Source organism: Photinus pyralis, unplaced genomic scaffold (assembly GCF_008802855.1).
Source record: "Photinus pyralis isolate 1611_PpyrPB1 unplaced genomic scaffold, Ppyr1.3 Ppyr1.4_LG4, whole genome shotgun sequence".
NCBI classification, from domain to species: domain Eukaryota; kingdom Metazoa; phylum Arthropoda; class Insecta; order Coleoptera; family Lampyridae; genus Photinus; species Photinus pyralis.
In genome coordinates, this window is record NW_022170511.1 from 12,052,620 (window position 1) to 12,075,887 (window position 23,268).

Below are 23,268 nucleotides of genomic sequence, written 5' to 3' on the forward strand. Positions count from 1 at the left end.
AACCTTAATCGCCTCCAAAAATCCAAAGAATTAATTAATAAATTCTTAATTAACGCCTGATGTAATTCTGGGTACGAAATAAAAAAAATCAAAATGAATACTCTTTTTTTATATTTATTTATTTGCCTTTATTTTTGAGTGGGCGGGGTTTCAGCTAAGCCTGCCATACAATTACAAATATCCATGCCCGAACCACGAATCGAACCAAGAACCCTTAGTACCACAGTCCAGCTTCAAGTGAACTGCGTCACACGGGCCGGCACCTTATCTTGGTCGTAATTTGGGCTTGATTAAACACAAAACTAACCATGTACAGATGAAACAAGTTTATTCGGGGGTAAATACACAAGAGCTTGATTTCTAATCGGATAATTTTATTTTTACATGAAAGTTTTGTTGCAACGGAAAAAATTAGAGATCAAAAGTGTGATAAAATTGCGATTTTATCATGTGATTTTGATCGGTTTTTTTCCAGGAGGCAACGAAATTTTAGTGAATTAAAAATAAAATTATCCTGATTTAAAACCAAGATCGAGTGTATTTTTGTCACTTCCTACGCGCATTTCTATTGCTGAAAAAAAGCTACCTAGCTTTTATCCAGATAAAAAATCATCTGAATTTGAAACAATCACCAAGCTGATTGGTCGTATATTAATGGAGTGTATTAATCGAAATAAATCAATCAACTAAGCTGAAAAAAAGCAGGCGCCCAGGACCAAAAAAACAAATACCACGCTCCAAAATCTACGACAGTAATTGCGATCTACAATAAATGACGCAAACTAAAGATGCTTCGGAACTTCACTTCCTTGTTTGCTCTCAAATTTCGTTTCATGTAATTCCATGTAATTACTGATTTAAAATTGACTTTTGGATAATGGAAAACTGTAACGGGTACTGAGAAACAATTACTTCACTTCTTTAATTAGACTTCACCTTTATCACGAATTAAATCTCTTGATACTCGTAGGACTCGACTAACTATCTTCTATAACAGGAACTTTACGATTATAAAGACTGATTGTCTCTTCAATAATATGGTCAAATAAAGACAAATCTGCCAATCACCCTAACAGTAAGCGGCTACGTTTCAGCGTCCACCAAAAAAACAAAACAACGATTAACGTCCACCAACAAACAAGCCCACTGCGCCTTTGAGTGTGTGTTTTCTTATCGACGAAAAAACATTTGCAATAACACGTGCTTATCTTGAAACTAATTAGTTCGCGCATTATCGAAATAACCGGAGATAACACTTTTACAAAAGAATAAAGTTAAAGTTTAACACGCAATATCTTTACAATTAAATGAAGGAAATCATTAGAAAATAATTCTAAATAAAATCAAATTCAAATAACATGATCGAAATTTTGTTCATTCTGAATTAGCCACCAACATTTAGCGTGAAAGAAAATTGAAATTCAAAACACAGGGCGACCCTTCATTATTATAGGTGCTGAAGCCAAAGAAAACGGTCGCATGACGTAGTTTACACAGGAATGTGTAAGGATCTAGCAGACCAGCCAATGTGAGAAAAGACAATTAAACGATTGTGTGACATGGGGTAGTTTACACAAACTACTGCAGAAACTTAATCGTCAAATTGTGCGTGCATGTACCAAATTCATACTGTACTGTATATACTGTTTAAAAGTGGTCGATTTGTTAGATTATTGTTAACGATTCTACATTAATATTTCGAAGAAATTATCAGTTTACGATTTTGAAATCACTGAAATAACTAATCGATAGCCTCTCCAGTCGTACAATGCGCGAGAAGGGTGATTACTATCCGGCGATTATAAATGAATAGTATCACAAGAGTCATTGAGATGTGAAGTTAAGCATCACCTCCCCCTTTGATTGTAATTGGTGTAATAAGGAATCACAAAGGTATTGGATTATTACAGCTTATTATGCAAACTGCATGTGAATGTAGTTATTGATGTTAGGCGTATTCTTAAGGTTAGCCTCCTATAACCTATTCTTTTCTAAATATACAATGTTTTCACTCAAATTTGCTAGTAATGTAGTTGGAGATTAGTTGTAGGTACAAATGCAAAAATTAATTTAAAAAAAATTATGAAACTTCACCTATTTTGTGCTAAACTGTAAGACACCCAGGTACAAATATTGGGTTTAAAATAGCTTATAGGTCCTACAACATAGTGTGAAATAGAATCATGCGTCATGTGGGCGGATTTTATGATAGCGTCATCCGGGGATATATGGAACGGAAGGGGTTATATGGAACAGTATAAAAATTTTTGAATTTATGGCTATATTTAGGTTGATTAAAAAGGTTCTTTTCTTTCGGTCTTGCGTGGCGTTGAAGTGAAGGTTTGTAGGGCGAGTAGGCTCAAAAATCAGACTTCGTTTAGTTTTTTAATTTTTTTTTTAGTTTTTTTAATTGGTAATCTATATTGCTATATTTAGGAATTGTTGGTGTTCTGAACTGTGGTATTATTTTTTTGTATTTTTTAAATTTTATTTTAGAGAATAGTTTGTTCTTTTGTTGCATGTATGTTTATCTTTTGTGAAGGAAAATTCGCTTTCAATCTTTTGTAAACTGCATACACAATAAGTAGCTGTAACTTTTTTTTTAGTTCCAAGTCGCTCCGTAAAAGGAAATTATAAAGTTTATACGAACCAACACCATTATTACATGTAAAAATTGGTTGTTACATATTACCACGACCTACGGCACGGGTTATATGGAACGCCAAACAAAATTTAAAAAAAAAGACGGGAGGTTTTTTTGTGTAATTTTCATCAGGATCGACTTCCGACATATAGGCACTTGCACGGCTTCCTATAATTACCAGGCTCCGCTGTGAGAGCTGGCAACGCCGCATCAATACCGAACAGTTGGCCTACCATCTCTACTGTTGTGGTACTGAATTATTAAGAAACCAATGTCGGATATTGTTTATTTTTGCCATTGGCAAAAGTGGTAAAGTTAACGTACCTAGTTAATATATTCTCTGAGACCACCGATTTAACTTTTGGTTTTGAATTACCCAAGACAACTGTGACTGTGTAAGCATATAATTGTTCAAAATACCCAAACCTTCAATTCTGTATCAACTGTTATTCACTTGATGAAACTCTGCACAACTTTTCAAAAGTTAAAAAATAAAAACAAACACTATTAGTTTACAAATCACTGGCACCACTAAAACATTCTGTCTAACTTTTCATAAAATCTTTTTGCAGCCAAATATCCTGATTTTCTTTGAATTTTCTGCAATCTTCTGTCTTCTTTCTAAGTGATCGGTCCGAGTTGAACTTGTGCTTTCCTGGTCCTTTGGAAGCTTGAATACAGTCACATAACCATTTTCTTTCAACAGGGCACACAACGTTTGGTAGGTATTTAATAGTTATTTATATAACAAGAGCGCGAAGTTCAATTTCGCGCATTGAGACTGAAGGTATTTTGACAAGGCGAAGCCGAGTCAAAATATCAGTCAAATGCGCGAAATAACTTCGCGCTGGCGTTATATACAATATTTTTTCTACAACTGAACCGATTGTTAATTAAATTGCTGTTTAAGTTCAACTTTGTCCCGTGCGCGAAATACTTTTTTTCACTGTTGACGATTTCGCGCACGTTGTCAATAGCAACCTTACTTATTAATTAACCGTTTAAAAATCTAGTACTTCGCGTTTCGAAATCCGTCAGAAAATGAGAGGTTTTTTTGACAGTTGTAGAATAGTATATTAAAACATAAGTTGCAGAAGGCCCTCTATTCTAACACGAGTTCAAGTTTCGAACCTGAGCCGCGTAGCGGCGAGGGTTCGAATGAACGAGTGCTTAGAAGGCCTTCTGCAACGAATGTTTTATACTATTTTCTCTGTTTCGGGCTCGTTTCGCATTGTTTATTAATTATGGATAAATTTAAAAATATTTTCGATATAAATTGTGTTGGCAGTACTGACTATTTGCTTGGTTTCCATAGTAACCGATCTTTCAAATTTCTTCACGAGATATTTTTGCGAAATTATCTTTAGATTTGAAAAATAAAATCCATTACCTACATTTCACTAAAGAGCCTACAATGTCAGACGAAGAACTAACTTCAACACCACCGGAATTGCGTGAATTAGCTGATAATGCGGTAAATGATTTGGTGCCATCCAAGTCTAAAAATGAGTACCAAAAGGAGTATGAAAAATTTGAATCTTGGCGCATTGAAAACAAGGTACAAACCCTCACAGAAAATTTTTGCTTGCATACTTCGAAATTCTTAGTAAGACTTACAAAAGTTCTACATTATGGAAGACATACTCGATGCTTCGATTGATGATAAACATCCGACAAAACGTTGACATTTCAAAATTTATGAAGTTTCAAGCATTTTTGAAACGATTATCGGTAGGGTTTGTACCCAAGAAATGGAAGTTGCCGAAATGTTGTCAAACAGTGGTGGACCTCCATCAGTTAGACAGTCTACCTTTACTGCTCTTCCAGCAACAGCTTCTAGTTCCAATGCTGGTTTTATACAGCCTGAATTAAGTAACCCGGAAAATACTAATGTGTCGGAGCAAAATCTGCCCGGCATTTCAGTCAATGCAGGAGTAAATTCGACCGTTACAATTACTATTTAGAATAATTACAACACCTCTTCATAATGTATAATTTTGTACAGTTAAGCAAGTGTTTAGTTTAGTATACTTTCTGTTTTATTCTGATTCCGCATTACTTATGTATTACTGACAACTGAGCGCAGTCACTCGATCAATCGTATTGACGTAGGTTGCTAAAGCTAGCACGGCTTTCTGATATCATACTGTAAACAAAATGGGCTCCCGAAATCTCAAACTGCATACGAAGTGTAACGCAATTTGGCTTCAGTCAGTTAGTAGAGGAAATTCCGCTTCAATCTTGACAAAAACTCCTTATGTGAATGATGTAGCTTTCGATGTGGATCTTTCACCAAAGCTATCCGATTATAGTAACTGAAATAATTTAGCCGTGAAGAATTGTTTGCACCTAACAATTGGAGTTATTTTACCCAACTTACAGCTTACCTTACGATATCAAAAATGTGTTCATTTTAATAAAAATGGTTTCCTTTACAGTATATTTCGAGGTCTTCATTTTATGATAATTACTTTGCCCTTGCAATCAGTTCATACCTACAAGTAGGGTTAGTCAAGTATCAACAACATATTTATGACAACGAAACCATACGGCTCACCGTAACATATGTATATTAACATGGACATTATCGATATTGTTAATTACATTACGTATCTTTACGTAATTTAGAAATGATGGATGTTCACGGCACATAATTTCAGCTTCCGTCATCGATAAGCCGACTGTCAAACTTATTAATATTAATGCAAACTCTCGAAAAAAAAAGTCACTAAAAATCGTTTAAGAATAGAGTTCAGACTAACACTAAAATACGTGCTAGAATGACGTATTCTAACACTGAAACAGAGAAAAAATTAATTTTAAAACCATTAGGATCACTTTATATAAATTTGCACTGACACTGACATGAAATCATAGGCTAACGAAACAGTGTTGTCAAATTTCATACAATTTAGCCTGGTAATTATAGGAAGCCGTGGTACTTGCTTTTCTTACATAAAAAACATTGGCAGTTTTTCAAAAAGGTAAGAAGTTATTTAGCAAAATGCTCAAAAATCATTCTATATCCCAGGGTAAAAATGCATCCAAAACAAAATAAAACAGTGTTTGAAAAATTTAAAAGAATATTAATGAATGTTTAGCTTTTGGAATTTCAATAACAAAAAATCAATCAATCGTTAAGGAATAACCAAGACGATATCTTTGACGAAACTTTTACTCAAAAGCTGCGATTGAACGCAGATCGGCAGTAAATTTGAAAGGTGCTTTGCGTAAAAGTTTTTCATGTCACTGCTCCCACTTCTCAACGATTGCATCGGTCAGGAAAGCTATCCGAGATTTCTTTATGAAAACCACATTTTAGGCGTCCAGGACTGCATGAAGTGTGAAGTTTTCGAACCATCCTTTGATGCACTCACATTCCATGTTATAAAAACACGTAAGCTGTATTGAATTTAATCCGTGAATGCCGTTCATCATTTTGTAGGTATGTGGAAAATGGACGAAAGTGCTAAATGAAAACTCGCAATTGCGATATTACTATCTGCGTAACTACTATGCCATGTTTGAAATGATTAAAATGTACACAGCCAGATTAGTTGCTGTATACATATTTTAACATGTGTTTGAATACAACTTTTGTTATTAAGCTGTTGTTGTGTATCCTATATTCCTCTATCAAGGGATTTCGCTCGAAGCTTAAACGTTAATTAATGCACTATGTCTGGATAAAACGAGTCACAAATAAATCGTTTTGCTTATTGGTGTGAAAGATTAAAAGTGACACGAACTTTTTCCGTGAACGGGTTAGAACGAATTGAATTCGCCCGGCGATATCGATTATGCTCCTTAGTCTAAGGAAAAATTGCTTTAGGCATTTCCAAGAGTACCTACGCGAGTACTATTCTGGAAATTAATTAAATTGATAGGAATATCACCACATCCAATTAACTAAAATCCTTTGTACATACATCAATATGCCACGCGGTGTAATTTGGAAGAGCACAGGTGGTTAAAACCACATATAAACATTGGTGCGTCTTGTTTTTACATGTTACGACACCGATTAAACAAAAACGTAGAAGTGGTAAATTATGAGAAAGCAACGAGTAATCGATTCTTACCTTTCTCAATAATTTATTTACACACAAAACTGCACGACAAAGTGTATAGAACATGAGTAAATACATCAATCTTAGGAAAGTAAAAAATCAATTTTGCAAAAAACAAAGGGAGATCACTCAAATAAAATCTCGATCTTCATTTCTACTCCCCAGCTGTTGGATCCACTTTGAAAATTCATCGACTGTAAGGGAGTTTGACTTGTTACTATTCAACAATATCTAAAATTAATTTTGCTTAGGAAATTTTCATGACGGACTTCCCCCTTTTTGATGTGATGGAGATTGGAAAACTAGAACATTCTCGGGCAATAAACTTATGAAAACGATCAAGTTTAAGAAAAAGTGCAATCATACAATTATTATTTGGAACTTTATATGTACGAGTAAAACAATAAGACCTGTGTAAAACAAAAACTATAGCTATCAGAATAATATACCAACTGTGTAAAAAAAGGGGCGCACATAATATACTTGTAGAATAAGTTAACCATAAATGTATAGACGTTAACTGCCCATGGCAAAAAGCTAAGGACAACTAATTGAGAAAATAATGCGAACATGAAAAATAGCAATGAATATGTTAGGGATGCCAAAAATAATAACGCGACATCCTGTATATGTATATATTATAAGTAAATCTGAGGCATTATTTACGAAATTAACATAAAAGCAGCCTGTTTCATTGTATTTCAGTGTTTGTTTTTTCCTTTAAGAATTGTGTGTAAATGCCTAATTCTTGTATAAATTTTATTGCTTTTGTAAATTATTTATAAGGTGCTAGAAGTAAGACACATCATCCAATCAAGTTTTCGTGTTCTTATAAAGCGTTACATCTGGTCGTTGCAATAAGGAGTGTTATTGTTAAGCGAAATTTAATTCACGTAAGTACATGTTTTTTTCGCTGATAAGACAGATGTAGGTCCTTCAAAGAATTGCGTATTTTATGTTGGCAAAGTGGGGACGTTTGGCGTGTTCAGTCGTGATTGGCGATTATTTAAAAAGTCAAAGGAGTTTATTTATGGTGGAAGATAACGACACGACGGGGCTTTTCTTTCGCGACGGTTTCAGAGCGTAGATTTTTTCTCTACGTTAACATTTTCGGGCAGTCAGCCTGTGTATGTAAAAACCAGAAAAGTCCGATTTTATTATCAAGTTCAGTGTTATCAAGAACCAAAGAAGTTTCATGAAGATATGAGCAAGTGTTTTTGGGTGAGGTTTTGAACCATAGGTATTTAACATGGGAAAAACGTTTTTTTGCAGATCGTTGCTCCCCATGTTTACTTAGGGTGTTTATAATGATCTAATCATCTAATAATATACGAATTAGTTCATTCTCAAGTGTATTTCTCATTATTTAATCAAAAATTCGGCAATAAATCCAATTAGCAACATCATATTAAGCCATGGAAATTCCCTAAAAAATTGAAATAAGTTTTGTTATAGGCGGAATAAGAGCCTTATGCACGAAAAAAAAATATCGCGTACTAGAGTAACTACTTTCGCTGTAAACGTTGCTTATTTTCCTTAGTGAACTGCATTTTACAAAAATTGCCAGTTGCCATAACCTGATATTGATTTCGACTTGAATAACGTTAGAATCTGCTTTTTGTGTTACTAGTTATGGCTTAATATGATTTTGGCAGTTGAAAAAATACGCATGAAAATGAACTAATTCACATATCATTAGATGAGAACAAAACTCTTCATTCGATTGGTGTTATTATAAACCTTCTAAGTTAACATGGGGAGCAACGATCTACAAAAAACTTTTTGCCATGTTAATTCCCCATGCACATTTTATTAAGATAATGTTCGTAACTAGTGTTCCCATGAATTTGGCGGATTTATTAAAATTACGGGGTTAAAATTTAAATTCTTGAACTTGAACCTACATCAAATTCAATGGACTCTTCCATTTACAACAATTGATTAATCCTTTAAGACCAATTATGGTCCAGTCAAATTAGACGTAAAAATGCTAAATGGTTACAAAAGGTCCTGTAGAAGATTTTATTTTTCCGACTTGTTTAAAGAGTAAGAGAGAGAAAAAACCAAGTTTGCCAATTCGACTTTTTTCGATTTTTCTAAAATAACTCGCCAACGGCAATACTTGGGTAAAATCATGTTTTATTCAAAATTGTAGTGTATAAAAGTACATTTAATTTGATATTTCATTTGGTGTCCTAGCATTTATAGTTTAGGAGATACACCAATTTAAATTTCCGTGTTTTTCTCAATTTTTGGAAATAATACCATTTTTAGCGAATGTTTAAAGAATTAAAAGAAATGTGGGACAACTAATTTGTCTCAGAGTTTTCATGTCGTACATGCCTCTAGTGATGCCATGTAAAACTTTTGAAAATGTGAGGAGGGAGAAGGAGTAAATACACGAAAGGTCTCATTGAAATGAATTGGTTTCTACAAACTAATCCTTCCTATGCGACTCCGTTTCGGCATCATTGGGTTGATCGGGAGGGGGGCTGGTATTTTAATGATTGGTCCCAGTGAATGGAAATAACTTTTACCAATCATAGTCGTCCTTCTCGACCCCTTATCGTGATCCATTATAATTACTTAATTATATGTATCTCAAGAACGGAAAAGGCGATTGAGACGCCTCGAAAACGGTTTGTCGGTGGTGACTACTTACAAAAGCAAAATTAATCCTCTGAACAAGACATACCTATCTATTGGTGAAGTCCAACCGAATATCTTGAAAACGAAAGGTCAGAAGAGGGCACTCTTAATATTATAGTTAGAATGCCGATGTTTTAATTATTACTACTGCTCTTTCGAAAGCAAGTGAATTTAACATATTATTCCGAAAACCTGGAAAGACTCAAGCAACAATTTAAAAATTAAATAAATAAATGTAGGTATTTATTTCTATATGTATACGTAATCTATTTGTGTAAATTAATTTTTAAGTCCAACAACGTAAAAGATGGTTTATTTTGAAAAATTACTAAAAACAGGAAACTGTAAATTAGTGTATCTCCTAAACTGTACATGTTAGGGGGTCAAATAAAATATCAAATTAAAGGTACTTTTATCACTACAAGTTTGAATAAAACATGATTTCACCTAAGTGTTGCCGTTGGCGAGTTATTGTAGAAAATCCGAAAAAAATCAAACATTTTTGCAGATTTTTGACACCAGAAATTTCTCCCAACTTCAGTCGCACTGGCAAACTTGCATTTTTCTCTCTCTTTACCATTAAACAAATCGGAAAAATAAAACCTTCTACCGGACCTTTTGTTGCCATAAAGTACAAATTGACTGAACTATTACTCAACACCTTAAATTATATTTTATACAAATTCTATCTAAGTACATAATCATTCAACATTCAATATTGTCTTTGAATATACTTAAACAAAAATTAATGGAACTAACCTCGAACTACATGTCTTCTCGTTCACGGAAAGGATTGATCTTCTTAACTACTAGATACAGCTTGATGGTTATAGTGCATATGTTTCCTTTGAAGAACAATGAATTTGTAAATCTAGCCAATTTCGATTGCGTCGTTTGTCTTTTTTTGTGAGTGGGAATAATTTATTATTAAACAAGCTGTAAATCAGCATATGCATGATTAAAGCGCATTTTTGGTAATGCAGGTCAGTATTTTATTAGCGAAGTTTAAAATTATCGATCTCACGAGTAATTTTGGCTGCGTTAAATAATTAATTTTATTTAATTTCAATTGACGGTACGTCTTCATTTTGTAAAACAAATCACAAAGTAAATAATAAGTTTTTATACTGGTAGCGCTATCTAACGGTAAAATTATAGCACCTCCGAAACCCATATCGAAATTATTTTCTTCAATTATCGATTTCACAAGTAATCTAACTCAAAATAGACTACTGCCTGCACATCTACACTATAGCACAAAGCTTTTAGTGAAAATTTGAAGTCTCTAGCTATTGTAGTTGTGGAGCCGGCCTGCCAGCAATAACGAATATAATAGCGTATTTTTTTCAAAAATGCGCTAAAAAACTTCTCAGTAAACGCTTGGTCCAAATTGTGGTTAGCAACGATGCCAAATGTCATCATAATATGATTTGAAGGAAATGGGCGTATTTGTAATGTATGAAATCGGTATCGCCGCGTTAAAAACTTCTATAAGGATTGCATTGCCCTATATTGCCTGTACTGTACAGCCAAGGTGAGACGGACGATTTTTCCCTTGCTATGTTTGCTACGGTTTTTATCGACCTTTTCTCTTGTGTGTTTCTGACTACCGATGAGGTATTACTTTGTTAGTCTTTTTGTTCGGTTGCCATATTATCTTTGCATTGTTTGTTATAACATTTTCTAATTAGTATCTTTGATTGTTTCTCTTTCTGTGTACATCACTTTTGCTCTATTCTCTTTTTACTCGCTCTCTACTGTTTCTGTGTATTAATTTTTTGCCAAGCTGTTGTCTACATATTTTTTCCTTTTGTACTTTAGTCTTAATTTGTTCTCATGATTTTTTATGAGCCCAGTTACCTTTTTATCTCGGGTATTCCCGTAATTTCTGTTTTTCGATTGATTATAAATTTCTCTATTTCTTTAATGTTTTCCACCACTTATCTTGATTACTTTCAATTCCATTATTCCATACTACTCTTTTGTCGTAACTTTTGTCATTGCTTTTTCTTGTTCTTTTTTTGGGTTTAAATCTAATTTTATGTGTTGAAATTCTGTGCTGCTTATACTTTCTCTTTTTTGGATTTTATCCACCCCAAATACTTCCAGTATTTCCTCTGTCATTGCTTTCTGTCACTATTTTGGTACATATACCCTTTTTCTTTTTTTAAATCGAGATAGGTGTCCTATTTTTCTACTTTTTAGCCCATTTCAACAAAAATAAAAGAATGTTTGTGACCATTTTGGCTGTGTGGCTACTAGATCTTTACCTTAAGAACTATTGTTCTACTTTTTTCGCTATTTGGTTCGCTAAGGTATCGAGGCTTGCACCAAGGAAGGAATTTTTCTACGCCACTTAGGTATGGAAAAAATTAGCAAAATTGTTTCCACTCCTAACACTTTTAAACTTTTCTGCTTATTGTGGCTATAAATCCCATACGCTTGTTGCTTATTGATTAGCGAAAGCTAAAACATGAACTTCTGTTTTGGCTATCATTTTGTACCAGAGAGACCCAAATTTTTAATCTTAACCCCAATTTAGGAAGTGGTACAAGCCGTTCATCCGTTTGCGATGAAATGTATGCCGGCGAAGTGTTCAATGTGAATAAACATTTTGCTTGTTTGAAACAAATGGAAATAAAAGCCTAAGACACATTTCGGGGGTAACTTGTGCCAATGTGCAGGAACTAATTCTTTTTGTTATTTTATAAAAACAACTTTTCAATAAATAGAAAGGTCAATTTAATAAAAGAGGGCCTAACTAGTTTGCGTACGCGTGAACGAGTGTTAGGAGAAAAGTAGATTTTCTTTGATCAAGGATGCTCCGATACGTACGAGGACGTAGTTTTGAGTACAAAATGCAGAGTGATTAAAATGTAGTACGTTCTCGTAGTTTTGCAAATTTCAACAGTGTTTCGGTTGTCCTGTACACTGTACAGTCTTGCGTGAGTCAAGATCATTTAAGTTTTTTTTTATACTGTTGCCTGTGTTGTTTGATTAACATTAAATTTGTTTCGATTAGATTTAATTTAGGTACCTAGTATTGGGGAAAGATTTAAGCTGTTTGTAATTGCTTTTAAATGTTGTCACGTGTGTTTAAGGCCCGGTAAATTTATAGTCTCGCGTATGTCGACTTTTATTTTTTGTTAACTCTGAAGTTCTGAGTGACACTTTAGTATTCTGTATTCTTACATTCTTTGCTTCTTGTTTTGAAAGATCTAGTTCTAGGATATATTTAGTTGTTTTAATAAGAACAGTGATGGTAGGTATACAGCCTATTAATACAAAAATAAACTGAAATTAAAAATTGGAAAAATCATGGAAACTACGTCAATAAATCGCTTGCATCCGTTTGATGTATACGTTTTGACTGACCAACGTGCATTTAAATTTGTGACAGTTTTAATTCACTATCACGAAGGGTTTGCGCAAATTAAGTTTTAACAAACCAAAATTAATTAACTTCACATTTACAGGGATTGACAAACCTCAAATTCAAATAAATACCAATAAAATAATTAAATCTGTCCCAGCTATGTTAAACGGCGCGACTTTATCGGCGCTTCGTTTCGCATTGAAAATAATTAAACGTAAAACTTATTGCTAGACATATTAAGGATGGAGTGGTCGGCATACCATCATTGAACTGACCGAATTGAAGAGTTGTTAAACATGAATCTAAAATTCCAGTCATTTCAAACATGTGAATTTCCATTACCGAAAGGGTTCTAGGTTGTTATTTATTGTAGCCCCAACTATTCTGAAAAGCTCGCCACGTCGCGTCGCCGTGCATGCAGTAATGAAGTTATTAAATTTTTTTAATTTTATGAGTTTATTTTCCGGAGACTCTGTAGTGTGAAACCTCTATCCACTTCATATTCTGAGAACGTCCTTTTCTGACTTGGGTGCGATTCAATATCATCAATATATTTTGGGTGTTCGATTGTGTTTTGTGTATTGTCTGTCAAATATTAATGCACCTTGTAATTGGCATTTCCCTTTAACCCAATTTTAATTGGGACACACGCATAATTTAATCAGGTTTGATCAATTGCAAACATTTTTAAACCGGCAGTATGATGTTGGAGCTTTGTTGAGAAAGTTTATTATTCTAGTAACTCTCGTTCTCCTTTTGTTATTGAAGGTTAACACAGCTATCGGCGAAAGAGTGTTCGATCTAGTTTCGGCATCTTTCATTTGGGTTACAATCTAAGTCAATCGGCTTTCATTAAATATTTACCCGAATAGTGACGTTGTTGTCTAAACTACATGGAAGTGTCGTTTCTTTAGGTAGAAACAATGCCAATGATGAGAGCGAGTCACATTGTATTGGAAAAATACGTGTTCTTAAATAATTATTTCGGTCTGAATATCGGAAATAGCAGTCAGGACAGCAGGTATGTAACATAATTCAAGTTATTTCATAAGATCTGGGGAATTTTTTTGTTTCAAATAGATAAACAGAATTGTAAAAATTTATTGAATTGTCATTTTTAAGTCAGTTTTTTACTGTAATTGTAAATATTGTAAGTAAAGTATGTATGATGAGTTTTGTAACGCTCTCAAACCAGTCAAGGTGCTCCCACGCTCGATTCGAATTTGTACACTCTCAATTCGCCAACTAGCTTCCAGCGGACGCTGGGTGAGTTCAAAAATAAAAATGTTCGACCGCCACAGAGTTACAATTTTTAACGATTTAAATGTACAAATCCTTGCAACTACTGGATAACTCTGAATTCCAGTAGCCATCAGTCGTTCGCCAGAAGACTGTACAGAATAAAAACACTCCAGCAACGTTTGGTGCTTTTTTTTACACACAGCGAAAATAATACAAATACAGGTCTTTTTTAACAGCAATGTAGACACATTGTGTTCAGATTATTTTGTTCAGGTAATTCTTCAATTTATTGAAAACCTTTTTCTTGCTGGTGTAAGATATCATTTGGCTATTCTTCGTCCATACGTTTTTTAAATGCCGAGGGAAACAGTATCTTCCATGGCCCATTTATTGGTAAACACTTGTAGATTGTGTATCCCAAAATGGTTGATTAAGGAATTAAGAAAATTATCTCTTATCATCTCTTTAATTTGCTTTGTCTCTGTACTCTTTCAAATACATGAACTGATAAGATCACTAAAATATTATCTAAAAATACTACGAAACACAGCGTATAAGAACGATGGTCTCACCACAGCACTTAAGATCATCGTCGTTGAGTCTTCGTTGTAAGCTGACAACCTGGCTTTGTGTAAAGTTGCTGGGCTTTCTTATTTTGTTATATACGCCTTCACCAAAGGTAAGTTTTGTCTTCAGAATATTAGCTGCTCGTTTTGTTCATTTACGCCGTTTTTGGATCAATCTCTTCAATCGCTGCCAGCTTAATTCACAATACTCTCAACGTGTTAGTTGCTACCTACCCGTTTCACGTAGACAAAAGTGATTTCCTGTGACGTAATTCGCAATTCTCACCAATTTTCATTTGATTTTACTGCAATTAGTTACATACAATTACTTAATTTAAAGGTAAGGTTTGATTATTTATTGTTGCAACTCAGCTGGTCAAAAAACTCATGCCCATATATTTACCTATATACCTTGTAGCTAAATACTCTCAACGACAATGCGCATCGAGCTCCCGGAATAAAACTGAAGTACCTTTTTTCTCAATTCCTCCCGGTAGAAATGTACGTATCGTCTTGATTAGGCAAATTCCCTTAGTAAATATTTCGATTTAGCTGCTCATTGCAATCAATATTTTCTTTAATTTAGGGTATCTAGTAACTAATGCAGCGATCGTAACAATTCTTTAGATTTCCTTTTCTTTATTGTAATTAAATTTAAAGGTACGTTAATACCTACACAGGGTACGTTCATCTAGCGATCACGTCTCTAATTAGAAGCTATAAGGATCTATCAAAATCAGCCAGGATGTTCCATAATTGATATTTAATAATAATAATTTTTTTATTTTGCCTTTATTATTGAGTGGGAGGAGTTTCAGCCAAGGCTGATCTACCAACCCAACCCCACTATACATTTACAAATATCCATGCCCGAACCCGGATTCGAACCAGGGGCCCTTAGCACCACAGTTCACCTTTAAATGAACTGCGCCACACGGCTTTTTAGCTCAGTGGCAGAGTGTTGCACTACAAAACCGGAGGTCGGGTGTTCGAACCTGGGCTGAGGTAGGAATTTTTCATTTATGGCAGAAATGGGAATTTCCTTAGATCATTTTCGAGTATTCTGCCGGCTACTCCGAATTAGGTTTTCCTGCAGTTTTCCTAATTCGTAAGGTAAATACCGCAGTAGTATAGAACAACTTAAGACCTTCTGCAGAAGCACCTCTAAAAAGTATTAGGCGGGTCACTCTGTAATTGGGCGTAAGCCTGTTTCGGGCCTAGAACAAAAGGGACAGTAAATAAATAAATCATCTATAATAACCAACGTTGTATCGTTTGTCTGTTTAATTTCAGGCCTGCGGCCGACATACTCCCAAATTACCAAGCCCTAGCAGTTACATTCGGTTCCGTCTGTGCCATAGACTCTGTAATATCGTTTAGTGTAGGTTAGCTAAATTATAATATTCTGTTAGGTGGGGATAATGCTATTTATTTAATCCTTGGCGATACATAGGATAGATAGTGGATTACATTGTATTGGTCTTGATATGTGTCGATGCTTTTACAAAAAAGCACATGTTTGCATTTTTCTGTAAATAAATAGAGAAAAACAAAGAAACTGATACTACTAGGATCTCATTCTCTCTACACTGGATGTGGTAGGAACGGTACTCGAACTGACACCCAGCCTCCTTTTTTTAATTTATTCCCCTTAGTGAACGATCTGTTTCAATTATGTGCGAAGAATATCTTCAATGGACCTTTGTGGGGTATACGTGTACGCCAACGGAGCACAAGAACATTTCTCAAAGAGCTTCCTGGCAATATAAAACGGAGTTAGTTTTGATTGAAGGTGGTTAGAGGCAAATCACCCTAAACTTCACAATGTAAACTTATGTTTATTTTTAATTAGCTACTTAAAAGTATTTCAATTAATGCGATATCACTTTAATTAAACCCGAATGCAGTTATTCGTAGATTAGACACTGCTACAAGAGTAGTTCTCCCGATTGCTTTAAAAGTAATACCTTTCATTACAAAGTCGTGTGTTTATAATATGAAAAAAAACAGCTAAATAAGATTTCCACTTCGTTTCATTTCAACAAGTGTCTGTAATGTGTAAAGGTAATGCAAATTAAAATGGAAGTTGGCGAGTTTTGTAATAACAAATGAATGGAGCATTCCCTGTAGTATTTGCACAAATAGGAGTAGTTTTGTACGGCTAACCTTCATCATTCAGGCTAAATGACATAAATACGGAATACCTTAACTTAGCTACTACAAAATTTATCTCGGTCATTTGGGCATTGAAACTAATTTGTATATCATATTGAATCTGGGATTTACCAATTCGGCTATTTTAATTGTTTGTCTAAAAGGTTCGTTAGAACTAGGGAATACACTAACAGACTAACAAATCTTGATTACACTTTGTGTATCAATATTGGGACTATACATAATTCTATCTATTGTACATAGAAATTTGTCAATCATTCTTTACGGCGTTTAACATCCATCATTGCAACTCGTTTGACAGCGAACGATATGTACGAAGCAAATTAACCATACAGAATTAGCATTTAGGACGAAATGCACTAATTATTGTAGTTAGCCACCGTATCAAATTTCGTCCAGGTTAGATTATCATTACGGTGGCGGTTATGTACACTTTGCCGCCGTTTACGTAGTGATATATCACTTTAAATTAGTTACGTACTTGCGACAAATTCATTACACGCCACCATTATTTTAACGCATACTTTCAAAAGGGAAATAACATATATTAGCGGCAATCAATTTAAACCTATGTATGATATGAATTATTCCACCATTTATTAAAAAGCAGTTAAACTTATAAGGAAAACAAATTTATTTTGTCTTTACACGCAATGTGTTCCTATTTTTGTTAGTCGCTAGTCCATTTGTCACAATATTTTCGCTAGTTACTTACTTAGAAAAATATCAGACAATTTATCGTGCACAACGAATGACGTGTGATTAGATTAATTATCCACCAAAAGGCAACGACACGTAATGTTTGAATTATAACTAGAAAGTGTTCATTAAACTAGCCACAGATGCATGGTTAGTTTTCTGAACTTGACCCAACTTCAGTGGGAATATCTAATAAATGGTCTTGCCACTGAAATACCATACCTTGATGATCCTTTGTTCCACTTTTCAGATGAAAGTGACTTGCACTTTTCGCTTACTGATGATATTTGGTTTCACCCTGTATGTGTTAAATTTCGTTTATTTTTGACGTTAAACTTCGGATGCTAGTTTAGAATGAACACAATTTCTATCATCTTATTTGAATTTGAGGTCAATGTGTTTTGTATTAGATTTGATTCATGTTGATTTTGTTTAAATAATTGCTTTTTTCGCTTTGCTTACTTTAGAAACGTTAAATTAGGTGTGAAGAGGTAAGGTTCATTTGTAAATAATTGCATTGTATTATTTTACAGTTTGTCACCGGCACAGAGATCGGTAGCACATTTTTCACATTCTGCGTTGAACAGTTTTTTTACGTAACATTTCTCGTATTTACTCAGAAAATCCAGAAATAAAAACGTCAAAATGTAAAAAAACACGAGTTCCCAATAACCATTTAGTATTCACAATAATTAATACGTATAATACTCTGAAAGTAATAATTAACACAGCAGAGATGCGAGGAGTGCCACCGCAAGTCGGGTACTGCCGATCACCGCGCCGTTAGAGTGCCCGTCGAGATTGCCCCGCATTTCCTAAATCGCGCAGCGCTTACAACTAGGACTTTGAAATTGTGCACGTTTACTTAGTTTTCCATTCTTTCCTTAATAAAATTCGTGCGTATTTCGTCCCCAAAGAACGCTTTACACGGTACACACGTTTTATTTCAAAGGTATCCTTGATTTTTATATACTAACAGTATATCACAAATTAATTTCCAGCTAAGCAGGGACTCAAAATTTAATTCGAAAATATTTATCCTTTATAAAAGATGACCAGAGAATCGGGGACACACTGTATACTTCTCAAAAAAGTGAATGTTTTGAACCTACTATGGAATTGATTTGAGAATGTGTGGCATGAACTCTCTCTCTTTCTTATTAATGAAGCGATTTTTCAGAAAGTTTGATATTATGTCCTTTATGTTCCTCACAAAAGCAATTAAACACAATTCCGATAATCACACCGATATTACGGAGCACACGCACTTGTTGATAGGGTCGCGTTCCAAATGCGAATATCCCGAGAATGGACCGTCGGATGTAAATACTGCTCCCCTACGGACCCCACGAGGGGCCAATTTCCGTATATCAGATCGCGTATGGACACTCCCTGCATGACTTCCGGTTTGGCCGGAATTGGGGGCAACTTTTGTTTTTCAATTATGCAATGCCTATGTTTTTAAGATATTTGAAAAGAGCAATCAATTTGCTGTACGACCACATAAAATATGCATACGGTTGATACAGAAAAAATGGAGAAATTCGCGAATGTGCGTGCCTGTTGTGTTACATGGAAAGATCGTATCGCGCAAAAGTAAATCTTCGAAACAGAATGATGTAGGTTTTTTTTGTGTAACACAAAAGACAACGCGCATCCTGACAGCACACGGAGTGCTAGATTTCATAACTATTGAATCACAAATTTCTCCATTATTTGTATATACCAACCATATGCGCATTTGATTAAATGTGTTCAGTTGACCCCTGCTGTGGCTTCTAGTGTTAATGGAGAGGGTATCGGAACTCGGTACTGACAAAGAGAAAGTGAGTGATACCCATCGAACGGTACCATCCTGAACTCAATTGCATGATGCATCTATGATGAACAACAGTTGAAACATTATCATACAGTATGTTTAGACTGTTACTTACTTGTTACACAACATATGTAAAATACGTGCGAAATATGCGTTAAAGCATTGAAGGTTCGATTACGCTTTAGCCAATCGCTTGCTTGTATTAAGAACCAACCTGTAGCTAGCGGGTCGGGGATTGTCCGAAGTTCCGTTCGGCAACTTCACCTTTTAAAGTAAATAAATAATTATATTTGAAAAGGTAAGAACACATGGTTTTCCGGTTAATTGCTACTCGAAATACTCACGCCGAACCCTTATCACACAGTGGTTAGGAAGGGTTGAGGTAACTTATTTAAAACTTAGGCCTCCTTAATCGAAATATCTGCAACAAGTGAAACGTAGTACACAATATCTAATTATACGTTGCAGCATTAAATTAATAAATTTGCTCTTTTGCTATACATTTGGTATTGTGAAACTAAATTCCAAAAACACAAAAGCTCATATACACAAAATAAAACACCTACGTTAGAGCACTTCGTGGCAATTAAAAATTGCTTATGCTCCTGTGGTGTGCCTTCACTTTTTATATATAAATCAGGCCATTAGCGTGTTGACACGAAATTTCCATTAAAAAATTGAAATGAACTCACTTCCTCCCCCTTTTCGCTTCATGTAAAGGTTATGCTCTAAAAGGTAGATAAATATTGACATGTCTGTTTTTATGAACGTGGCGTTTTGCTCCTCTACGTGCCTATTTGTGTGTGCCGATGTTTAAACAGCCCTTATCCATGTCAAGAAAAAAGGAATAGTCTTACCGAAATGTCCGTCTTAATCCACCTTAATCGTTTTTACACAGACTACCCTGTTAGAAGGTGGCAAAAACTGAGCGAGTACTATGGGAAGTAATGCCATTGTAACATTTTCCATGACCGTGACCCTCGTTAGTTGAATTAGCATAATAGCACCAGTTGCCCAAATCAGGACAGGCCATCATATCTCCGAACGTAATAAGGATTGAGCTTTTGAGGATTTTTTAACACATAATGGCACGAAAAAGAATCTAAAAAAAGAAGTGTTTTTTTTATCAAATACTATTGCCGTACGACGAATCCAGTCTACCTATATCTCAAAAACGAGATTTCAGAACATTTTGAACATTGAAAATATACTAATGCCGATAAGAGAAATTAACGTTAAGTATTTTCAAGTTCAACACATTGAAGATTGAATTTCAATACATCGTTCAAAGTAGGTAGGTTTATTTAAAATCAAGCCCCCTATTTTTATAATTGCTAGTAGAAATGAGACACCAGGCGCCATCTTGGATTTGGTGACGTCACTTCCCCAGGGTCATGATCCCGAGGTTTTTCAAGACCATTACCTCGGACTTTCCCCAGGACATGGCCGGGGGATTTCCCAAGACCATTCTTCGGGATTCCACCAGGTCATGTGACGTCGCATGGTCTTGGGATTACCGAAGGTCATTGCCCCAAAATTTCTGATGGTTATGGTCCTGGCTATTTTCCCTGGATTTCTTAAGGTGATGGGTCTGGGATTTTCCAAGGTCATTATCCCGGGATTTACCAAAGTCGTGGCCTTGAGTTTGAGACTTTGCCCGAAAGTCGTGGCCTTATGTGAGAGAAGTTTATACAGAACAAAAATCAAAGCGTTTCATATGTAAATAATAAATCTTCTGCATAGCTATAATTGCTGTCTTAATTACTTCGATTTGAGAGTATGAAAGCCCATGGCCACATCTATTTAGGAGTTTAGTTAACTCAACGACTTTGCTAGAGGATTTAAGAGCAAATGGGAGCAGAATATGCTTCGGAGTTTTAAACTTTTCTTCTGTGACAGCAAGAATAAAATCTTGACAGAAATCCTGAACAGATAGGCATTCCTTGGAAGATGTTCACTTGGCGGCCATATTTGTGATGTCATGATGTCACTAAGCTACCAAATTTTAGAAAGATGCAAAAACCTAAGCTATTCTTAAAAAATGACAACTTATACATTTTAAAATTTTACAAAGAAGAGAAAACAGCAAGGCCAGCGACAAAAAAACCAAAAAAACTTGACCTTGGGTTTTCCCCTAAGGTCTAAGGGGTTATGGCCCTGGGATTTGCCAAGGCTATCTGATGCTGGATCAAAGTTCTTTCTGAAGCACGTTCCAGAACTTGAAAGCATTTTCGACTTCTGTATGTTGCGAAAAAGTTAAGAAGATATTTGAAATACATTCTAGATCTTGCAAGAATGTTCGAGTTCGAAATTTTTGCAGACAAAGCTTCTCGACAGGAACACCAAGCGACGCAATGGTATTTAGAAAATTCTGCCTTTCAAAAGGAGTTGGAAAGATTTGGTGTCCCAGATATAAATCTATTTGCTAGTCGTAGAAAATGCGTTTTTAAAGAGCCTTAAGAGGATAAATTCGGAATTGATAGTACAGTATACTTTTTTTTGTAGACCAATTTTATATTCAACGTTTAAAATACGATTTTTATTCGCATATATAAACCATAAAGTTCATGTTCTTGATAATATGTATATAAATTAACGTTATTTTAGCAATAATTTGATAAACGTATATAACACCACTTTGATTTACCATGCTGGAATATTAGTTTATTTACTTCCTCCAAAATACGAATAAAAATTAGGCATATTTTACGTATTAAACTTACATATTATTTAGGTCATATTCTAAGGAAAATGTACCAGGATTCCCCAAGGTCATGCGTCTGGGATTTCCTAAGGTGATTGACCGGGGATTTCCCAAGGTCGTGGTCTTGATCTTTGGTCCAAGGTAATGGCCTTGGATTCTGGATCGAGGTTATGATCTCGAATTCTGGATCAAGGTCATGGCCTTGAGTATAGGAGTATATTTTCTAATATTCATTTTCATTTGGACGTGATAAAGCAGTATTATGGACGGAAACCTGCATCGACCGCGCAAAGTTGGCTATGGCTATCTGAACAGATCGCAGTTTAAACTTTTCTTTTTTTTTTATCCTACAGCGTGACGCTTCTTCGACGCTAAGCAGTCGCCTCTCATTTATGCAAACACGGCAAGAATTAAAAATGACGCTTCTTGGACGTGAAGACAGCTACATTCTCAAGGTAACTATAATAATATTTTCAGCAGAACGAAGTTTAAACTTGTCTCTTTGCTTTTGCAGAGGGACGCTTTTTTGTGACGCCAACCGGCGGCTCTCACATATGTAATATAATAAAGTTATTGCATAATCTTTAAGCATTTATAATCTTATATACGAAACGAGACCGAATACAATTACAAGATCAAACGCACTTACCTTAAGTGATGTTCAATCTTAATTCATTATGTGAAGGCCCCATTAAAGTAAGCAGTCCCATTCTCACCGAAAATTATGCTGATCTTCCAAGCAACAACTACCTTCAAAGAAGGTGTAAACATGTAGAGCCTAAGTACTTGTTTCGCTTCAAAGTGTGGTTTTTGTAAGAGGAGGCACAATTTTATTTACTTCAATGAGGCCTTCATTATAATGAAGATCGAAGTGATCTGTTCGTTTGATCTTGTAAATTTGTGATATTCGTGCAGATGCTACGGTAGTGATTTTAATCATGTTTATCAACCCTTTTGGTAAAAAACAATTCCATTTCAGCATGTAACAATAGTTCGTTATAAATTTGGAAAATATGACGCAATTTAAATAAGCTATAATTGTATGTATATGCAAGTTGTAATTTTGCACACGGTGATAATTAATGTTTGCAAATTAGGTTTCATTGATATTTATGCTGCTAGCATATAAATAGCGCTAGAGTAACAGTATTATCAAACTACGTTTATCATTAGATTTATGCCAGTGCGATTAGTGTTCGATGCGACTTGTCATATTATAATATGTAGTTATTTGTAATATTAAATATCGGGATACAAGCCTGTCAATTGCTTAACAAACTTTTGCATTCAAATTTCAAAGCGAAAGACAATTTTTTTCCATTTT

At 34.8% G+C, this 23,268-nt stretch overlaps 1 protein-coding gene and 1 long non-coding RNA gene across 3 annotated transcripts in view; both read right to left on the reverse strand.

Moving 5' to 3' along the window:
* The window catches only part of LOC116167671 (gamma-sarcoglycan), a 295,822-nt gene that overhangs the window by 143,428 nt on the left and 129,126 nt on the right, over positions 1-23,268 (reverse strand). The window lies entirely within an intron of this gene.
* Positions 4,621-5,357, reverse strand: LOC116167674. The gene is made up of 2 exons (XR_004144602.1): positions 5,032-5,357; positions 4,621-4,959 (listed from the first exon to the last, which is right to left on the reverse strand). It is a non-coding gene; the product is annotated as an uncharacterized LOC116167674 (long non-coding RNA).